General features: G+C 39.3%; 1 long non-coding RNA gene across 2 annotated transcripts in view; it reads left to right on the top strand.

Moving 5' to 3' along the window:
* The window catches only part of LOC140527814 (uncharacterized), a 57410-nt gene that overhangs the window by 22448 nt on the left and 13730 nt on the right, over positions 1-21232 (top strand). The window contains exons 2-3 of one of the 2 annotated variants that reach the window (XR_011974940.1): positions 11687-11783; positions 18404-20024. This is a non-coding gene — a long non-coding RNA (uncharacterized lncRNA). Of the gene's footprint in view, positions 1-11686; positions 11784-18403; positions 20025-21232 lie in introns of those variants that run through there. The other variant, XR_011974935.1, reaches the window with a different exon arrangement.

The raw sequence follows: 21232 nt of genomic DNA, 5'->3' as shown, positions 1-21232 counted from the left end.
GTTTTGGTCTTAGAAGGGTTAACCAGTCAATTAGCATTTATTAAGCACCCACTATGTGCCAAGTGGGGCAGCTATATAGCATAGTGGACAGATCTCTGGCCCTTGAGTCAAGCGGACCTGAGTTCAAATTTGAACTTGGACATTAAGCTATGTGACCCTGGGCAAGTTCCTTATCACTCTTTGCCTCCGTTTCCTCATCCATAAAATGAGCTGGAGAAGGAAATGACAAACCACTCCAGTATTTTGCCTAGAAAACTCCAAATGGGGTCACAGAGAGTCATGTATGACTGACAAAACAACAGCAACATGTGCCAAGCAGTGTGTTAAATCATGCTGGATACAAAAAAAAGGCAGAAGACGGTCCTTGCTCTCAAGGAGCCAATGAGGGAAATGACTCAGTATAATGGGAGAGAAAACTATGCACAAGGAAGATATATTACAGATAAATTAGGAGTAGTCTCAGAAAGAATTGATCCAGCCTGAGGACAGAGGAATTGGGCAAAATGACTTCTTTTTCTAATGCATTATCTGTCAAAGTTAGAATCCATGAATTCCTTCAAAATGCTACTTACATACTCCGTATTATTCAGACTGTGTTTATAAAGGTTTAACAACCAGGGTTCTCTGAAAAAAAAAAGAAAGTATATACATACACTTTTAAGTTAAATCTGAATCATTAACACTATTTTAAGTTCAGGCAATTAATAAAACAGTAAATCAAGCCCCAGTTTGTAGTGACTGCTAATTTCTAAGGGGTAAATCTTCACACTCTCAAAATACAGCTAGAGTTGGTTGTAGCACACCCCAGCCTACTTATAGAAAACTTTTCCTGGCCCCTCTAGCTATTAGTGTTCCCCCAACATTAACCTTGTGTATTGTGAACTGGTGAAAGACAGTTCAACTGATGTGTCTCCCTTCACCATTCCCTGCCCCTCCCCTTTGATGTGTGATAAGAATAATGAACCCACTCCCTCTTCCACCAACTTCTTTTTGGATGGCACAGTCAGAGCTCTTTCCCTACATTCCTGCTACATATTCCTCACTCCTTATTAGGCAATTTAAAAAAGACCCTCATTTCATTGGTCCAGATATACTACATCTTGCCCTGTGCATGACAAGACGGTCTCCTGTTGTTGCCAGCTGGCTCTTTGTTTAAAACTCCATATAAAAAGTTTGGGCCCTGAGGGATTCTGGGCCTTCAGTGGGAGTACAAAAGCCACTTCACAGTTCCACCTTTGGAAGTCACCCCACTTTATACTGCCATTAACAAAAGACAATGGAGGCTTTTCCCTGTTCACATCTGTTCTCTTCCCCCTCTTGTGAGTAGTGGTAAAGTTTTGTGAATTGCTCCCTATCTCCATAGCTCAGTGTCTACTCTTCTATATCTGAATTCTCATGTATCACACATTTCTGAGTTCCCAATACACATTGGCTACAAAACTTTAACTTATTCTGTAAGTTACTCACTAAGTATGTGCTATTTTCCTATCTCCACTGACAGAATGTATAGTTCTTGAGGAGAGGGACTATTTTTTTTCCTTCATATTCTCAGCACTTAGCACAGGGTTTAATAAACTCTTGTCGATTAATTATTTGCTGTAGGTCAAACTGCTGTGAGGCATGTAGTTGTAACAGACAACAATTTCAACCTGATTTCTTTGGAGCCCTGAGGCTATGGATCCATACTTATTGGGATGACTTTGTCAGTTTATCCATTTTCTATTATCAAGTCTCTTGAATAAAATTTCAACTTTAAAAATCTTCACAGAGTGTCTTAAAAGCATTAATATAGCTTCAAACTACACTAAGCCTGCTGGGACACCCTGTATAACTCTCATCCTTACTTCCTTTTGTGGGGGAGGGGATGTCTTTCTTTAAAACATTAATACTAATAACTAACATTTGCTTAGCTCTTTCCAGTTTTCGTGTTTTCTTTCTTTCTTTCTTTTTTTTTTCACATTTATTATTTCTACACTATAACTGTGAGTTAGGGTTGGCAAAATCCTCCTGTCCACATTCTACAGATGATAAAGTAGAGGCTCAGTGAAATTAAATTATTTCCCCCATAATTAAATAGCTGCTGAGTGGCAGAATTCTCTCTCTTGCACCCTGGTCTTCCGATTCTCAATCCGATGATTTTTCTACCATATACATCATGTTTTAATTTGTGCATCAGCAGATGCTAATATCAGCGATGTCACCTGAAACTGGTCTTTTCTCTCTGAATGAGGAGTGTGCCATCATTGGAGCATCAGGTGGTGGTATTTGAGGAGATGAAATGAGGTTTTTGGAGAATACAGCCCCAAAGCCCAACAGAAGAAATGTGGAAAGGGCAGCTCATGATTTAGGGAAGAAAAAATTCTAAACTGTGTAATAACATTTATGAGAAATGACTTGGGAAAAATTTGGGCCAGCTATTATGATCCAATTTCATTTTCTAGTTGTCTTTTATAAATAGGTATAAACTTGAAAACTCTGATTAATGCCATGATAAATCACAAATCTAGATGACTAAAGATGAATCGCACCACCTCTTTCCAGGCTTAAAATCCAGAATGAGACAGGAATGTTTGGATTTGACCAGCGTAGGAGTTTGTCTTACTGGAATGTGCATGTTTGTTGGTCGGGCTTTTTTATTTGTTTGTTTATTTATTTTTCAAGTTGGGGAGGCAGTGGGTGGGAAAGACAATATGTGCTTATTAAAATAAATTAAAAAATTAAAAATATTAGTACTGCAGAGTCCTAATTACGACAAATTGTGCTCAAAATGTAGTCCTAGGGCAGTTTGCCTTCACTTCAAAACCTTCCCACCACCTCTGGCCTCACACATGAGTTCTCTTAGGAGTTAGGAATATACTATGCCTCAGACCATCTGAGACAATTAAATATCCTAGTTTAATGAGGTTATACCATGGTGACTCCACAATCTGATATTTCCCGGGCACTTACAGCAGGTTTTATATCTCCCACCTGCATCAATTTTTTTCACAGTTTTCCAAACTAGTGTGTGTCCTCACTAAGTCTGGCATCAATATGGTGAGTCACCAGGCATCCCGAGGAAGAGTGAATTGGCTAACATTAGAAAAACAGAAAGCTTTGGTACCGATGTGTATTGGGAACCAGGCGGTGAGTAGCTGCTGTTCTTACAGATTGGGTTAGATAGGAAGACCCAGTGTCAAACAAACAGACAGAGACAAACTAAAGTATCTCAGGCTTTTCCCCAACAGATTAAGAATTTTGGGACTGAGGGAGACATAAGCTTTCCCTTGACTTTGCTGCAATGAGTGATGAGGAAAATGAAATTTTGCTATCTCCACTATACATTCAAATAGACGTAACCTTATTGATTTGAGATGTAAATTCCAATCCTTCATGTGCATCCTGTGTGATTTTCATCCATATCCTCTCCAAAGTTTACCACCTGATGTTCTTACATTTTCCTAGCATTATCGGGATATCAAGCAACACTCTTGACAGTACACTTCTCATCCTATCTCTCTACATCACCAGACCACTTTTTTTCTGTAATATGGAATATTATTTCCACTACATAACATTACATTTATTGGCTATAAAAAGAGGCTGAAAAGGGTGACTTACTAGTTAAATGATTGTGAGTAATTCTTGCAAGTGTTAGGTACTAAGCATACAATGACAATAATGAAGCAATCTCTGCCTTCAAGGAGATTACATTCTACTTGGGGGGGAGGGGGTAGGAGATGGTACAAGGTGTATACATATCAATAAGTACAAAGTATTTATTTTGGGAAGAGTGCAAAAACAACTTTGGGAAAAGAAAGAAAGGTCTCCTGTAGAAGATGGCACCTGAGCTTTCCCTTGCAGGGAGTTAGGGGGTGAGGAGGGAGAGCACTCCAGGATAGGGGGATAATCTATGCAAAGGTAGAGAGAATAATGTGAAAAGTCTAGGGAAAAATGTGAGATGAATCTGGAAAAGTAGGCTGAGATTGAGAAAAACCAAACAAAAGGGTTTGCATTTTATTTCACAGTCAATAAAGAGCCATCGATGTTTCTTGAGCAGACTCAGTGCTGTTCGTTAAGAGTATTCATTTATTGGCTATTTGAAACACGGTTTCAAGGGTAAGACTAACAGCGAGACCAATGAGAAAGCTGTTATAATGGTCCAGGTGAGTGATATTGAGAATCTGAACTACAATGCTGAATGCAGAAATGAAGAGGTTGGATGGAAAAGATTGGCAAAAGGAGGCAACTGATTGGCTACAGAAGGTGAAGAATAGGGAGGGGCCATATACCAGAAAAATGCTGCTTCGAATACCACTTTTTTAAAGGTTATCAAGTTTTTATTATTGTTTGTCCTTTGTTTTGGAAGAGGACCAACGACATTACAGTGATTTCTTGACTTGGCCCTCTTCTCCCCTCCTCCCCTTTAGTCACTTCGTGGTAGAAATCTAGGTGATTTGGAATGAAATCAGATCTTTGAAGTCATAAAGCTCTTCATAGAATCACATAACTTATATATTGGAAGGCTCCTTAGATATTAATCTACCTAGGAATCTAGTCCAATTTGTCATCTTTTAAAAAATCTCTTCTCTTTTAAATTCTTCCTCCACATAGCTGCTAAAGTCATCCTCTGAGTGAACTGGGTTTAAGGTTTTGAGAAAGAAAGAAAGAAAGAAAGAAAGAAAGAAAGAAAGAAAGAAAGAAAGAAAGAAAGAAAGAAAGAAAGGAAAGGAAGGAAGGAAGGAAGGAAGGAAGAAAGGAAGGAAAAAAGGAAGGAAGAAAGAAAGGAAGAAAGAAGGAAAGAAGGAAAGAAAAGAAAGAAGGAAAGAAAAGAAAGAAGGAAAGAAAAGAAAGGAAAGAAAAGAAAGAAGGAAAGAAAAGAAGGAAGGAAAGAAGGAAGGAAGGAAGGAAAGAAAGGAAGAAAGGAAAGGAAGGAAGGAAGAAAGAAAGGGAGGAAGGAAGGAAGGAAGGGAAAGAAAGAAAATAAATTCAGTTCACTCTGAAGCTCACAGATTGGACCACAATAGGTCCTTGTCCAAACTCCACTTAATGGCTGTATTTTGGACCCTCCTGGTTTTGAGTGAATTTAGAGTGAAAGTCAATGGTAACTTTCACTTTGGAACAGCAACCCTGAGGGTCTTCCCCTCCCAGCTTGATTTTTTTTCTTCTAATTAAAAGAGCCATCCTTTGACTTAATTCTTAACGAAGCAAGGAAGGACTACCTGAAAAGTCCTTATGCTAAAAGGGCATGAATCTCTCTCTGCATCCTGGGTCATCTCCAGTCATCTTGAGAAATATCTGGATCCAGATGTCTCTGGAGGACAAAGTGAGGCTGGTGACTTTGCACAGCCCTCCCTCACTCAAATCAAAGTCAACTGCAAGTCACATCATCATTTCTCTGAAAATGAAGGACAAACACAAAGTTATCTTCTTAAAGATAGGTCTGATCTATCATGTTATCTCCCTTCCACAAGAGTTTTCAGTGGCTCACTACTGCCTCTTGAAAATACAAACTTGTCAGCTTGTCATTTAAAGCCCTTAATAATCTGGAGCTGACCTACCTTTCCAGACTTATTTCCTCTTCATGTTGATGGCACATTTCATATTTCATTTTTTACTTTGAGCCCCCAGGATCTAGCAACATGCCTGTCACATAGCAGGGAGTCAATAAATGCTCCTTGGTTATTTGACTGATTGACACATACTATGTTCCAGCCAAACTAGCTTATTCATTTCCCAAACTCAGCATTCCATCTTCTGTCTCCATTTTTCTGCTTCTTTACCACCTCCTATTAGATTCTCTAGCTTCCTTCAAGGCTTAAATCAGGTGCTGCCTGTTCCAGTAAGGTTTTTGTAACTCTCCTGTTATTATGCTCTCCCATCTCAAATTATTTGGTATTTGCTTAACTGTTTAAATATTGTATCTCCCCTCCCCCCATTCTGTCCCACACCCCAATAGAATGTAAGCTTTTAGAGAACAGGGCTTTCATTTTTTTCTGTGTATCCCCACAATTGAATTCTGTAGCTTCCATGGAGGAGGTGCTACACGCATGGCTCTGCAACTGAATTATCTCATTTTATAGAAGAATAAATAGATGTTCAGAGAGTCAGATGGCTTAGTTCAAAGTCACACACCTAGTTACAGGTGGAGCGGGCAATAGAGACTTTTTAAGTAATGTGTAGTCTAGTAGGATGTATTAAATAACAGGAATAACAGCTTCTATATATATAACATTTTAAGGTTTGCAAAGCACTGTGATATCATTGGCTCTCCAAAATGATCCTGAAAATAGGAGCTATTTTATCCCCATTTTACAGATGAGGAAACTGAGGCTAAAAGAGATTAAGTGACTTATCCAGCATCACACAGCTACTAACTGTAGGAGGTGAGATTTGAACTAAGGGATTCCTCATTCTACTGGGTCATCTCCGGTTGTCCTGATCTGCCTCTGGCCAGTGGACTCCTGGAAGAGAAAGTGAGACTGGTGACTTCACACAGCCTTCCTTCATTTAAATCCAATCCACTTGCAAGTTATAGCATCATCTTCCTAATGTTATGGTCCTCTTTGAGAACCAAGGACAAGCCACAACTTGTGGACAGTCCAAGCTGTCCCACTGGGGACCCAATTGCCTAGTTCTAAAGTCAACTGGACAACTCAACTCTTCCCATCCCTTCTCTTCCCCTCCCCTCCTCTCCTCTTCTTACGCCAACATTCTGGTTGCCTCTAGACTCTAATTTCTGTTGTGTATGGGACAAAATGATCCTGTGTCTGGGCACTGCCTCTCTCCCCATTTGCTACTCTTAGCTGATTTTGCACACTGAAGTAAGCTCTCCTAAATGCTTGGGATAAGGATAGTTATGTCCTAGTTATGTCCTCTGTTCTCCTCCGCTCACCAAATCCCCACTCCCCACCTGTCCTCCTCTTACTATTCCTTCTTTCTGTCTTTGCTCTGCACTCCCTTCATGGGCGAGGGAGCAAAGAAAAAAGAGAAGCTGCTCCTTGGCGCTGCTCCTGAGTGACAGGCAGCCAAAGCTGAAAATCACTGGGAAACATGCCGGACTATAACTGAGGCTGGTAGTTGGACTGACCCCTGGATCCCATGCTGACTGTTGTTATCTGACTCCTGTGAAGAATAGGATGTTGGGGCAGGAGGAGAGAAGGCCAGGGACAGGGATGGTTCCATCACTGCTGTTCCAATCTCCCAGCCTTTCCCTTGGGCTGGCTTTGCTTTTGGCCCACTGACCCATCCTCCTCTTCAAAATGCTGCTGGCTTGCACAGAGCTGGGGTGGTGCCAACCGTGTGGCCGCTGTCTGTGGTGGGAGCTGCTCCCTCCCTGCTGTTTGTGAAAGCAGCTCTTTGTGGGGGCATGGAGGACTCCTGCTCTCAGAGAATGACTTTCATCAAGACTGTGGCAGGGGCTGCTCAGCGGGTGCCAGCTGACTGAGGGCACTGCTGCGTGTAGAACTTGACTGCTGTAAGTGGCAGATGGAATCTGACCCAGACCAGTGACAAGTGGCTTCTTCAATATGCCTTTCTCCTTTTAATCTCCTCTTGGACAGAAGTGATCAATTAGAGTGGTAATTATTTTAATCTCCTTCCCTCTCCTCCTTCCCCAACCCCCAGCCATATCCAAAATTGTGCAGCTGGTGAGAGGCAAGGGCAGCTACGTAGTGCAGGGGATAGAGCACCCGGCCTGGAATCAGGAAGACTCATCTTCTTGAGTTCAAATCTGGCCTTAGACACTTACTAGTTGTGTGACTTTGGGCAAGTCACTTCACCCTGTTTGCCTTGGTTTTCTCGTCTGTAAAATGAGCTGGAGAAGGAAATGGCAAATCATTCCAGTGTCTTTCTCAAGAGAATCCCAACGTGGCACAAAGAGTCAGACACAAGTGAAATTGACTAAAGTGAGACAACCTAGTATTGTGGAAGGATTGCTCCACTTAGAATCAAGATGCTATATATCCTGTCAGACCTGGGTAGAAAACAATCTTTCAAGTCACAACACCTCTAAGGCTTAACGTATCAATTCCTGTTGAACCTGTATTGAAATCTATATCTGGTTCTTGTTGACTATGTGACCTTTGACAAGTCACTTCCCCTGAATCTCAGTTTATCTCTAAAATAGAAATAATACTTCTACTACCTGCCTCACAGACTGGTTATTTTAAAGTACTGAAGTCTATAAATATAAATTTTCCAATGAAAAATGTGTTTAGGTAGCATTATCTTAAAGTTTATTACAGCCAGAGGAACACAGCTTCTAAGAAATGGTTTGGAAAATATTGGGTCATAGCTTTGCCCCTTCACTTGGTGTGTGACCTGGAGTTCGTTTCTATGCCTCTCTGTTTCCCTACCAAACTGAATCTATTCCATGAAACTATGCAAGGAAATCATCCACACCAATGGCTGAAAATTCTTAACTGGAAAAAACTCCATAGAGTTTACTTGTAAAGTTTGATCAAACAACAAGAGACCTGAAATTATGGGCATTTGATCCATGCAATTATTAGTCGTTCCTATGTTTTATTTTCATCTATGGAAAATAGAGACTAATCATCTTTTGTGGAAGATTTTAGGGTCATTGAAAAAGAACTGTGACACAGACTTGCGATATGTGGTGGAAAAAGCCCCCGTTAATAAGACCCTTAGGAAACCCTTGTGTCTGAATAAGAATTGGGACCTGTGTTCTAATCCATTGGTTTTAAGGATTCCTTCCATGTTCTAGGCCTAGCCTCTGAGCTTCTTGGCTCTCACAGAAAAGGTTCGATCTTGGAATTACCACAAAAATAGTTTTATTCTTTGGCTTGTTTTGTCCCTTCCCAGATTTCTTCTATGAAATCTCAGATGATGCCTTGCGTCAGTTTCCATTTTGTAGATGTTCAATCACTCAGACATGACGGAATATCTTTCTATCCTCCACTATCTCTCCATAGATGTTGGTAAAAGGGTCCCCAGTTTCTGTACAAGCATTAGAGAAATAATACACCTTGAATACAGAATAGACTTTATTCAACTCTACATGAAATGCAGAAAAATAAAGCAACAGCACAATAGCACATAAACAGTTGGCATAATTCTCTTCCCTTTCTGTTGAGAGCTACCTCCCCCCCAGGCCCTATATAGTCTCCCAGACCGACAAGTAGTCACACTATTATTTGGAGTTCCCTGGAAAGGAAACAAATCTGAGGTCACTAGAGAAGTAACTGCCCTCCCCCATCATGATGTTAAGCCCTACTTTCACAAGGGGCATGTAGACACCTCCTGTTAAGGTCCTGCCTGAAGGGTTTGGTTTCCCTACAAGGAAAAAACAACCCCCCAAAACTTGGGATGGCTGGAAAGTTGAGTTCCTTCCTAACAAACATATATAACTCCTAATATATATATATATATATATCACTATATATATATGTATGTGTGTGTATATATATATATATATACACACACATATATAACTTCCAAACAAACCTATATAAACCAAATAGCTCATTATAAAAGCAGAAAGCACAGTTCTAATATGTTTCTTTTTTCTATAATATGTCTTAGTTCTTAGGACGCATGAGCAATCCTCTTATCCTGAAAAGGTCAATAATTCCCAGGAGCTCCTCCTTTTCTTTCTAAAAAGCTGCATTCTAGAACTGTTCTTCAAGACACATGGGTGAGAGTACAGGCAACTCCCTCATATTTCTGCCCCTAGTCATTATGGACATTTGGGGATGACAGGGAAGACGTGTGCAGCCATAGCTTCCCACTACCCCATGAGACCCAGCCTAGTTCTACTCCTAGCTCTGTTTCACTCTGGCATATTCTGTGAAAATGGAGAAAGGGACAAAAAGAACAATTCTATAACCGGGCTCACCTTTTTCATAATACAACACAAAGTCAACTCAGCAGTCTGGGACAACCATTCATTTCCCATTGTCCAAAATAACCCAAACCAATCAATTTATCTGCAATCAATGAGATACCATCTGTTGAACAATTAATTCAGTAATCTAGTGAAGGCAATTTTAATTGTGGCTAGTTTAATTGTGGTTGATTTAAGTGGCTAGTGAAGGCAATTTTAATATTTGTGTACACAGGGGGAGAACCAGACCATAGACATACCATTGGGTCTCACCACCATGTTGTCCTGGTAAGTGGTTAATTTTACAGCCTTAAAACTGGGATTGGGAAGACAAAAAATATAAGCATTTTTTTTTTTTGACAGAATTGAAAGATGAATAGAGGTGGGGAATATACTGCTGAGATAGGGTAGTACAAGGACAGGTAATTGATTAAGGTTAGTGAGACATGACAATCAAGTTATGACTGGAATATTCTAGTACCAAGTACAGCAAGTTGAGTGGATTATTTTCATTGTCTTGCCTAGGAACAGCTTTCTTTCCCACGGAGACACATTTCCTTCCAGTATCTTCATGTTAGCAATACCTAGCCTACCCAGAGAGCAGGTAGGTGGCACAGTGGGTGGAGCTCTGGGCTTAGAATCAGGAAGACTCATATTCTTGGGTTCAAATTTGGCCTCAGTCACTTACTAGCTGAGTGACCCCAGGCAAGTCCCTTAACCCTGTTTACCTTAGTTTCTTCATCTGTCAAATGAGTTGGAGGAGGAAATGGCAAACCACTCCAGTATCTAGATTTCTTGTTAACAGGGAACATTTTCTACTCCATAGAACATTGCAAGTCTTCGATACAGTTCTTTTCAATGACCCTAAAATCTTTCACAAAAGATGATTAAGTTTGTTTTCCCTACATGAAAGAAAACCCCAGACTGGGGCCATGAAGAGTCAGACACAACTGAACAGCAGCAGCAGTCTGTCAATTTCTCTACAAATTCAATTCATTAAGATAGATCATACTTCTGTGGATTTCATGACTCTGCACCTCTCCCTTTCCCCCTCCTCTATTTTTCATGTTCCTCTATTAGACTGTAAGCTCCTTGAAGGCAGGAACTTTATCTCTCTAGATAACCCCTTTGTTTTACAATGAGAAGATGGAGGCCTACAGATAGAATATGACTTACCCAAGGTAATTTGAACCCAAGTCTCTAACTCCAAACTCAGTCTGTTGCACAACTCTGCAGTCTTGGGAGGAGTAAAATACTGCATTTGTCAGGAATTTACAACTCAGTGTGAATAAGCCTTTCTCAATAATAGAAGGGACCTGGGGTAAAGAATATGAGCCAGGAGAGGACTGAAGACGCAAGAGAGGTATGGTCCAGGGGTGCATGTCTGTGATTCTATACACAAATTTTACTTCCTTTATGATTTGGCACGAGGCTGGCTCCAACAAAGGACATTTGCTCAATTTACTCTGTATGGGCTATTTTGTTTTTAAGAGGGCCCAATAGTGCAACAGATGGAGAGCCAGTTTTAAAGCAGGGCAAGAAATTCCAAATTGACACACCCTGGCTGAATGACCCAGGGCAAGTCATTTAATTTCTCAGTCCTCTCTCTGTAAGACATTCTCTGAAGCTGCTGAATTGGTATGCCTAAAGGGCAGGTTGGATTGAAGCACTCCCCTGCTCAGAAAGCCCTAGCAACAACCTCTTGTCTACGTTGCAAATTCCTGTGATGGTCATTTAAAGCTCCTGGAAATCTAACTCCATGTTCTTGTACATTGCACTTTTTGACATATTAGCATTATCTATGTTTTATTGTATTTTCACTTATTTTGTTAACTATTTCCTAATTACATTTTAATCTAGTTGTGTGCCCACCTGTTTGACGCTTCTTGTTTAGACTGAAGAAAATGATGGAGAAAATGTGCAGTGAATCTCAATGGAGGGAAGATAGAATGATAGGGTGAGTATATTTGGTTAGATTGAAGAACCAAAGCGACCCACTGCCCACCTGATGGGGCTTAATCTGGCTATAGTGGAGAACGGGTAACAACAAATAACATATGAATTAACCAGAAAACATGAAAGAGTCTGCAGAGGCAAAGTGAATCGTAGAACTGAACAACTCACTTTTAAATTAAAATCAGTATAACTAGCTAACTACACTGGTTAATTTAAGTCATATCTGCTTTTGTCCCTTCCAACTTCTGACCTTGGATAATTACTTATTTGGATGGAAAAAGTAGGCAAATTTTTGAGAGGAATATCTGTCAAAATAGCCATGAAAATATTTTAATCTAAAGCAGCACAAATTTGGAAAGAATTTATTTTTCTAGGAGCAAACCTAGGAAAAAGTAATTCTTACCCTTGTATGCTTTGGCCTGTTAAAACCAGGATTGTTTTTAGTCTCACTGAGTTGGTTCAAAAGGTTCAGAAATCTTTTTCCCCCTTCTCTCTCTGACCTTTTATTATTTTGCAAAGTGATGTCACTCTATTGGCTTCTGCTGTCTGCAGTCTTCTAGCCAGGTCTCTAGTCCCGAGGCAGTGTCTGACCTTTTGACACTGCTGGGCAAGACGACAGAAATATTGTGTCTCTACGGAGGACCTGACCTTATGGAATGGTTCAGGTGATTTTACTTTAAGAGAGAAAATTAAATGCTCTGATTTGGTTGAATAATCTGATGGGAAATTTACCTCAAAGACTCATTTCCCTGTCACTTTGCAGATCCTTGGTTATCCTGGACCTCATGGGGCAGCAGTGGAGAAGGTAGAGAAACTGGACTGTGTTTTCACTAAATCATAAATCCTACAGGTGGAAGGAGTCCCTAAGAACTCTGTAAATGATCTTTTTTCCTGTTGTGTTCATCCTTCGTTTTAGAAGAGGACAATGACATCAGAGAAATGATGACACGACTTGCACTTGACTTTATTTTGAGGGAGGGAGGGCTGTGCAAGGTCACCAGCCTCACTTTCTCCTCCTGAGCCATCTGGATCAAATGACCAGATATTCATCAGGATGACTAGAGAAGGCCCAGGATGTAATGGAAGACATTGGCCTTTTAGGCTAAGGCCTTTTCAGGTACTAATTAAAGTGAGGTAATGTCCATTCAGTGAATAGGCCTCTTTAAAAAATAGTCAAGGGGATGGACCCTTTAATAGAAAAGAAAATACAAATAGATAAATCATTCTGGGAGGAGCAGGAGCCTCAGGGTTGTTGTTTTGAAGAGAAACTATTACTATTGACATTCACTCTAAGCCTTTATTATTATTATAAGCCTCGGTTATATATTCATTCTATTATTCACTTAATAAATGCTTGTTGGTTGATTGAGTGATAACTGCCCTTGGTCTGAGAAGATAGAATCAGAGGGTGAGATCTGAACTCAGATCCTGACTCCAGAGTCAGGGCCCTTTACACTGTACCAAGATTCCTTCATGATACACACACATCAAGTCCATCACTACCAAACAGAGAAATGGTTGAGGAGGATACTCCATAACTAAATAAGACCAATTCTACGCAAAGTATGCCACACATAGTTCCACTTTAGCCAATCCTTTAAGGGTGGGAATGCTCAGGATGCAACAGCTTCCATCATCAGAAGAAGAAGGATCTGCCATTAAACTACAAGGACTGGTAAGACTTCTGGACTAATGACCGGACAACATTAATCACATCACTCCTACATTGCCACATCCTAGAATTCATGAGCCAGTTAAACCCCTTGGGAAGCATAAGGCTATGGACCGACATAATTGTTGTTGCTCCAGGTCACTCAGAAAGAGGAAAAGGCCCGCTTTCTATAGCCACACAGTGGAATTTAGCCTAGCCCTCCAGGAGTGTTGAATCATCTCCTCAAGCCTCTGACAGCCCCAGGTGAGATGGCAGCTGTGACAGATTTTTATCAGTTCTAATTGTTTAGGTCTCTGCAAGCAGAGACTTCACTTTCTCTAAATATTCCTTCCAAGTATTTAACCACTGCTACTAATAAGAAATCTTCTCTTTTGCCTAGCTCAGTTCAATGTTTTCATTTTACAGATTAGGAAACAGAGTTTAAAGAGTTCAAGTGATTTGATGTCAGATAGCTAGTTAGTGTCAGACTCAGGATTTGAACCCAGGACTTTTGACTCCAAATGCAGTCAGGCAGTCAACAAGCATTTATTAGGAAATTACTCTGTGCAAGGTACTGTGCTAAGTGCTGGGGATACAAAGAAAGATAAAAATATAGTCTCTGCCTTGATGAGGCTCACATTCTAATAGGCATGAAGACATTCAAATAAACACATTCTTCTAAACAATAACCTTGAGGCTCCTGCCCCTTGCAGCATGATTTATCTGTTTTTTTCTTTTCTATTGAAGGGGCCATCCCCCTGACTACTTTTTGAAGAGGTCTATTCACTGAATGGACATTACTTCACTTTTATTAGTACCTGAAAAGGCCTTAGCCTGAAAGGTCTCCCATTGCATCCTGGGCCAATTTCAGTCATCCTGATGATATCTGGTCACTGGATCCAGATGGCTCAGGAGGAGAAAGTGAGTTGCTGACCTTGCACAACCTTCTGTCACTCAAAACAAAGTTAAATGCAAGTCATGTCATCATTTCTCTGATGGTCATGGTCCTTTTCAAAAACAAAGGATGAACACAACAACAACATAAAAGATATATACTATATAAAATGTATACATGTTTTTAAATACATACACATCAGTGTATTTTCCATTTACCATATATTTTTCCATTTACTATATGTCTCTCCATGTAAGATACAAGACCAGGAGAGGCATTGGGATATTTAGTTGAGATGAAGCAAGTCATTCAATCCATGAGAGGTGGAGTAGGGGGAAGAAAGAGAGAGAGAGAGAGAGAAAGAGAGAGAGAGAGAGAGAGAGAGAGAGAGAGAGAGAGAGGAGGGAGGGGAGGGAGAGCATTAAAGGCACAGGGAACAAGCACTGGGAAATAGAGAGTCTCATGTAAGAAATAGCAAGAAAGTCAGTGTCACTGGTTCAGTTAGAGTAAAGCAGATTAAATTAGATAAAGTAAAGCATTTATTAAGAGTTTAACATCAGTCAGGCACTGTGCTAAGTCTCAAAAGCCAAATACAAGCAAAAAAATCCCGGATAGTCTCTACCCTCAAGAAGCTTGCATTCTAATAGGGGATGCCAACACATACAAGAGAGGTGGAAAGTGGTAAGATGGGAGGGAGTATAATATAACTTGAAATGTAGAAGAGGGCCAGGTTGTGAAAGTTTTTTTTAAGACAAAGTGATGATGAGGTTGGGAAGTGATCCAAACAGTCTGGAGAGAAATTTGGAACTGTACCCAAAGGGCTCTAAAATGATGCATGTCCTTTGATCCAGCAATACCACAACTAGATTTGTACTACAAATTAATTTTAAAAACTGGAGAAAAGACCAATTTGTACAAAAATATTTATAGCAGTTCTTTTTGTGGTGGCAAAGAATTAGAAGTTGAGGGGATGTCCATCAACTGGGGAATGGCTGGAATACACGGTATGTTATTTTAATGGAATGCTATTATGCTACAAGGAATGACAAGCAGGCTGATTTCAGAAAAACCTGGAAAGACTTACATGAACCGATGTAAAATGAAGTGGGCAGAACCAAGAAAGCATTGTTAACCTTAATAGCAATATCATATGATGATCAGTTATGAATAAGTTAGGTATTCTCAGCAATACAAAGATCCAAAACAATTCCAAAGGATGGAAGATGAACAATGCTATCCACTTCCAGAGAAAGAACTGATGGAATCTGAATGAAAATCAAAGTATACTATTTTTTATTTTATTTTTTTTTTCATTTTTTTCCTTTGGGTCTGTGCCTTCTTTCACAGCATGGCTAATACGGAATGATTGCACGTGTATAAGATATCCAAATACTTCCTATGGGAAGAGAGAGGTGAGGAAAGGAGGGAAAAATTTGGAATTCAAAAATTTTAAAACATGAATGCTAAAAATTGTTTTTACCTCTTATTAGGGAAAAAAATAAAATATTATTCAAAAAAGCCAAACAGAAGTTTTTATCTTTGATCTTGAACATAGTAGGGAGCCACTGGAGTTTATTGAATGGGATATGACATTGTCAGATTTACACTTCAAGAAAATCACTTTGGCAGCTGAGTGGAAAATGGATGAGAGTAGGGAGATCCTTGAGGGAGGGAGGCCAACCAGGTGTCTGTTGCAATAGTCTGGGCATGAGATGATGAGGGTCTGGATGCAGGTGGCTCATGTGTAAGTGGAGAGAAGAGGGATGTATACGGGAGAAGCCAAGATGGTAGAAAGAAGAAGATGTGGCAATATTTGGATATGTAGGGTTCTTTGGAGTTAGGAATAGAGGATTCTGAGGTTGTAAGCCTACCTGATAGGGAATATGATGATGACCTCAATAATACGGAAATTAAAGAAAAGGAGAATTTGGAGCAAAAAGATGATGAATTCTGTTTTTGACTTGTTAAGTTTGAGATGTCTATAGGACATCCAGCTCAAGATGATTAAGAGACAATTGAAAATGCAAGAAAGGAGATCAGAAGAGAGGCAAAGGCTAGATAATCAGACATGAAAATCATCTCAATACTGTTACTACTGAATCCATAAGTGATGAGATTACTAAGCAGGATGGTATAGAGGGAAAATAAATGAAGGCTCAGAACAGAGCCTTGGGGGGACACCCACAGTTAGGAAGAGGGGATAGGACACAAATTCCTCTTATTGCATATTGCCTCTCAGCATGGTATAGCGGATAGAAAACTGGCCTTATAGCCAGGAAGCCCTTCCTGTGTTCAAGTCTAACCCTGACACATACCATCTTTGATGATGCTGACCAAGTCACTCAACCTCTCATTGCCCTTGGCAGTACTCTCAGACTCTGAGTTGTAGAGCAGATGTCAACATGAATTGGTAGAAAAAAAAATTTTTTTTCATCTAGAAATTTCCTATACCAGTGGAATTTCAAGTTTAGCCCTTTTTCCTTAACCTACGTGTTATTGTAGTTAAAGACTAAAGCTTGACCTACCCCTCTTATGATTTCCCATTTCTGTTAATAGTATTAATAGTATTACTACTTTACCAGCCATCCAAACTAGAAAACCTAGAATCATCTTTGACTCCTCCTATGCGGTTAATCATATTCCAATGATGATTGTATTTGTGTATATGCCTCATTTCCTCCTGCTAGACTGTAAGCTCTTCAAGGCATTGCCTCTTTTTTCATCTCTGTATCCGTAATCAACCATCATTATCCATCTGCCAATAGATGGCTTAACATTTAGCGTAATAGAACAATATTAAATGTATCGCCTTGTCCCAGCATCATTTCCATATGAACTCCATTGACTAGAAGATGAAAGCAACATCATCATCATCAATAATAATCATGGAGCTTCTTTCTAGTCATCCTGATCTGTATCTTGTCACTGAACCCAAATGGTTCAAGAGGAGAAAGTGAGGCTGGTAACCTTGCACAGCCCTTCCTCACTTAATCTAATTCATTTGCAAGTCATGGCATCATCTTTCTGATATCGTGGTCCTTTTCATGCCCAAGGTTTCCAAACTTATTGGCCCCACCACCCCCTTTAAAAACATTACTCAGAGTCCCCCTGGAAATCTTACAAACTAGTGAAGAAGTCTCAGATTAAGTGTACAATTGCACCTGAGACTACTACCACCCCCCTGGATCAGTGCAGTATCCAGAGGGCGGTATTGGCTACTTTGGGAGGAGAATGAAGAGCAAACAGCAACAACAATGAAGCTTATAAAGGGACTAAGAGAAAAGAACAGAATCCAAAGGTCCTTCGTGAGTATCATCTATGGGAACTCATTCATCAATATATTGATAAAGAAGCATCAAACAAACGAATAAACATATTTCCAGTTGATTCTGTTCAGGACTAGGTTACTGCCATTGTAAACTACAAAAAACAAAAAGATATTGCTTTTTTTGGAGGCTAGAATTAATGGTCAATATGGATTTTTCAATGAAATGGCAAAGACTCTATAATATTTCTCTTCAGGAAGCAAAAGTAAGCTCTTGCTGAATACCTAGCAAGACCTGATCTAGTAGCTAGAGTAGTACATCATCCACTCTCTTTCATGGACTTGGACATGAAAAAAATTGCCATAAGAAGACTACAGACTTTGAAATTAGAGAATTCAAGCCTAATGGAAGACATAAAAATCATGTGGGAATAGGATGCAATATATAATCCATGTTGTCTTGGCTACTTAGAATTGAACCAGAGATACTATGCTTTTATTCAACTACAAAACCATTTATTTCATTCACCTGTACAATTAAAACATCAAATTTAAAAAAAAAAAAAGAATTTCAGCAGTATAATAACTTGTGCCAATTTCTTTCTTAACTCCACTGAAAAAGAAGAGACTGAGATGATGATGATATTGATGATAGGATGATGATGATGACTCACATTTATATAATAGTTCAAGGTTTGGAAAACCCTTAACATATATTCTCATTTGACCCTAGTAGAGTGCCTTGAGCATGCTCAGTAAGTACTTAGCATATGCTAATTTGTATTGTGTTTTCCTACTTTTTATCTCCAGTAGAGGACAATGGATGGCAAGCAACTCTTTGAAAATATCTTCTTGCCAGACTGATGAAGACATGCTCCTTCTCTTTTGTTCAGAAGACATTGCTTCTCATCAGGCTTATTCAAGGTGAAAAACTACTGAACAGCATAGGATCAGAAAGAAAGATAACGGCTTTACAACTCCTGGGACATCCATTCTCATCATTGTGACCAAGGAAGAGTCCCAGTGTACTTGCAACTCAGCTGTACCTTAAGATCCAAGAAAGACCAAAGATGACCTGTGTGTAACCAAGCCTCTGAGTGCTGACTCTTGACCTTGGGTATGGGACTGAAAGCGTAATGATGAGAAGGAAGGAATCCAGCAGATACTGTTTTAACACTGAAAATAATTGGTTCAGCTCAAGAGATAAAAAGAGAAACAGGCTTACTATTTGCAAAATTCATTAGTGTCAAAGGAAAAAGTTAGGAAAAAATGTTCTTATTTTAGACTTCAGTAAATATAAGACACCCCCACATCACAAAGGAGGTTTGTCTTTTTATATGATGTTGGAACTAATGAGAAGAAAATAATGATGACTAAAACAAACCTTGGTATTTTGCATTTTAGAGAGAAAACATGTGAAATATGTTCTCCCCAAAGCAGACAATTTATGTGGGATGTTACCATCAATCTCTCTCTGGTCAATACACACACTACAGCCCATTTATAATGGACTGCTTCCATCTGAATGTTCTTTCTTCATTTTACCCCATCTGGGGCTGAGCAGGCTTCTCCCCTGCTTGAAATTGTGGTTTGATGTTTCCTAAAAGCCTTTATGTCTTGTAACAGAAGTTTTCTTTTCATAGAAATAAACATGAAAAGGGATCTCTTTGTAAAATGTGTTTCCAATGAATAGTTTCTGTGAAAAGGTTGTTGAATGGATACCTTTACTGCTAGAGCCCTTTTGTCTTCTGAGGAAGGGCAATGTCTGCATTTTTAATGTCTCTGATTTTACAGTACTCTTTCTTTTACATTCCTTGAAATGGCTTTCACTGAGACTCTAGTCTGGCTATGAATACTTAGAACCCCTTAGACCACTCCATGACTTCCCCAGCATAGATGTGCTTCACATTTACATGGGCCACAACTCAGTCATGTCCTCACATCTTGCATAATTCTTATCCAAGTTTTATCATAAATCCTCTTATAAAGGGCTTATCCAATTAGTTGGGGGAAAGTAGGGGAGGGCTTCCTTCTTTTTTATATCTTCAGGATGCCAGTATGCCCCTTATGTGTTCCATCTTTTATTCTTTGTTTTTTGTTACATCACTCTCCTATTTCCATTTCTGGCCATAAGAGTCTTCATTATTGTTATTCCACATCTTAATAACAATAAACAATTTCTCAATGGTTCTATGAAGTATACAAAGTTGTTTCCTCCCAACTCTGTGACTTTGGTAGAACAATGCTTATAATCTATAGTTATATACATGAAGAGACTGAGGCATCAGGATAATTTGACTTCCTTAGGGTCACAGTCAGTAAGTGCTGGAGGCAAAACTGAAGTCTTTTGAACACCAAAAATACTGACTTCTCTGTCACTTTAGGGGTTCTTAAACTCTTTTTGTCACAGGACTCCCCCCTACCTTGGTAGTCTGGCGAAATCTATGTATAGATTCCTTCTCAGAATGTTTTAAATAAATAAATATTTTGAATGAATGAATAAATAAATAAATGCTTTAAATGATTTGATAAATAACTAAACAAATCTCCTTAGCATTTTCCTTAGTTAGAAGTTAGTGAAATAAGGGTGCCATTTTCCCGCCATCCAGGTTCATTATCTCCTTGACCCCAGTTGAAGAACTCCAGAAATCTGATGTTAGATGTAAACTTCTTGATTCTTCTGCTTCATCTATTCTACCACCAAACTGCTTTTGTATAGGCCCTTTCTATTCATTATTGAACAAAATATTCTTGTAGCTATGTATCTCATCTCTGTAGTGTGTCTCTAGTTGTACTCTGTAGTGGTCAATTAATGACCAGTTTAGCTACCAAATGCATAGGGGTTAATTTCCAAAGGGCTGGCCTCTTAGTGGTAGATTGCATGGATTTTTATTAAAAGCTTAACATGGCCCTGGACCTACTGGAGCTTGCTTCCTCTTCCACAGTGATGGTGCAAGAACAAAAAAAGGGGGTGAGAGGTATGCAAAGAATCACACAGTTTCAAAAGTGTTTACTAATATTAACTTAATTGTGGAAACTCTTCTGTCCAATCTAAGTTTTGTCTAATTAACTGCAAGTTAATTCGTGAGTGAAGGACCTGAATTCTATTAATGTTGAAGAGCTTGTTAAAAATGAAACTAGGACACTTTTAAGTGATATTTAAATGGAAAGTTGGTTCACATGTCCTCCTTGGATAGGCAAATGAAAGAGTAAATAGAGTTGGTTTTTGTTATAGACCGTAGTAAAGATGTTTCATGGGACATGGCTATTTCATTTTCATGAACACACAAGCAAACAGACTACTTTGAAGGTAACTATGATGTGATATATGGAAAGAACACTGACTTTGGAGACAGAAGTATGGGAATCAAAACTTGGCTACGTGAGTACAACATGTTGAACTTAGAAAAGTCACTTAACATTTCTGGGCTTATTACCTCATTGACAAATTGAGATGTTTGGAAAACTGGTTTCCATATCCTTTGAGATCTAAATCTTATTAAAGACCACAAATGCAGATGATGTAGAAAAGTTCTATGAAGAATTTTTCTCCAAGTTAAGTGACTGTAACTCAAAATCTCAGAATTGGGAAGGAGCATTGGAGGGAACCTAATCCATACCAAACCTGAACAAGAATTC

This window comes from Notamacropus eugenii, chromosome 1 (genome assembly GCF_028372415.1).
Source record: "Notamacropus eugenii isolate mMacEug1 chromosome 1, mMacEug1.pri_v2, whole genome shotgun sequence".
In the NCBI taxonomy this organism is placed as follows: Eukaryota; Metazoa; Chordata; class Mammalia; order Diprotodontia; family Macropodidae; genus Notamacropus; species Notamacropus eugenii.
This window is presented reverse-complemented; position numbering and strand designations above follow the sequence as displayed.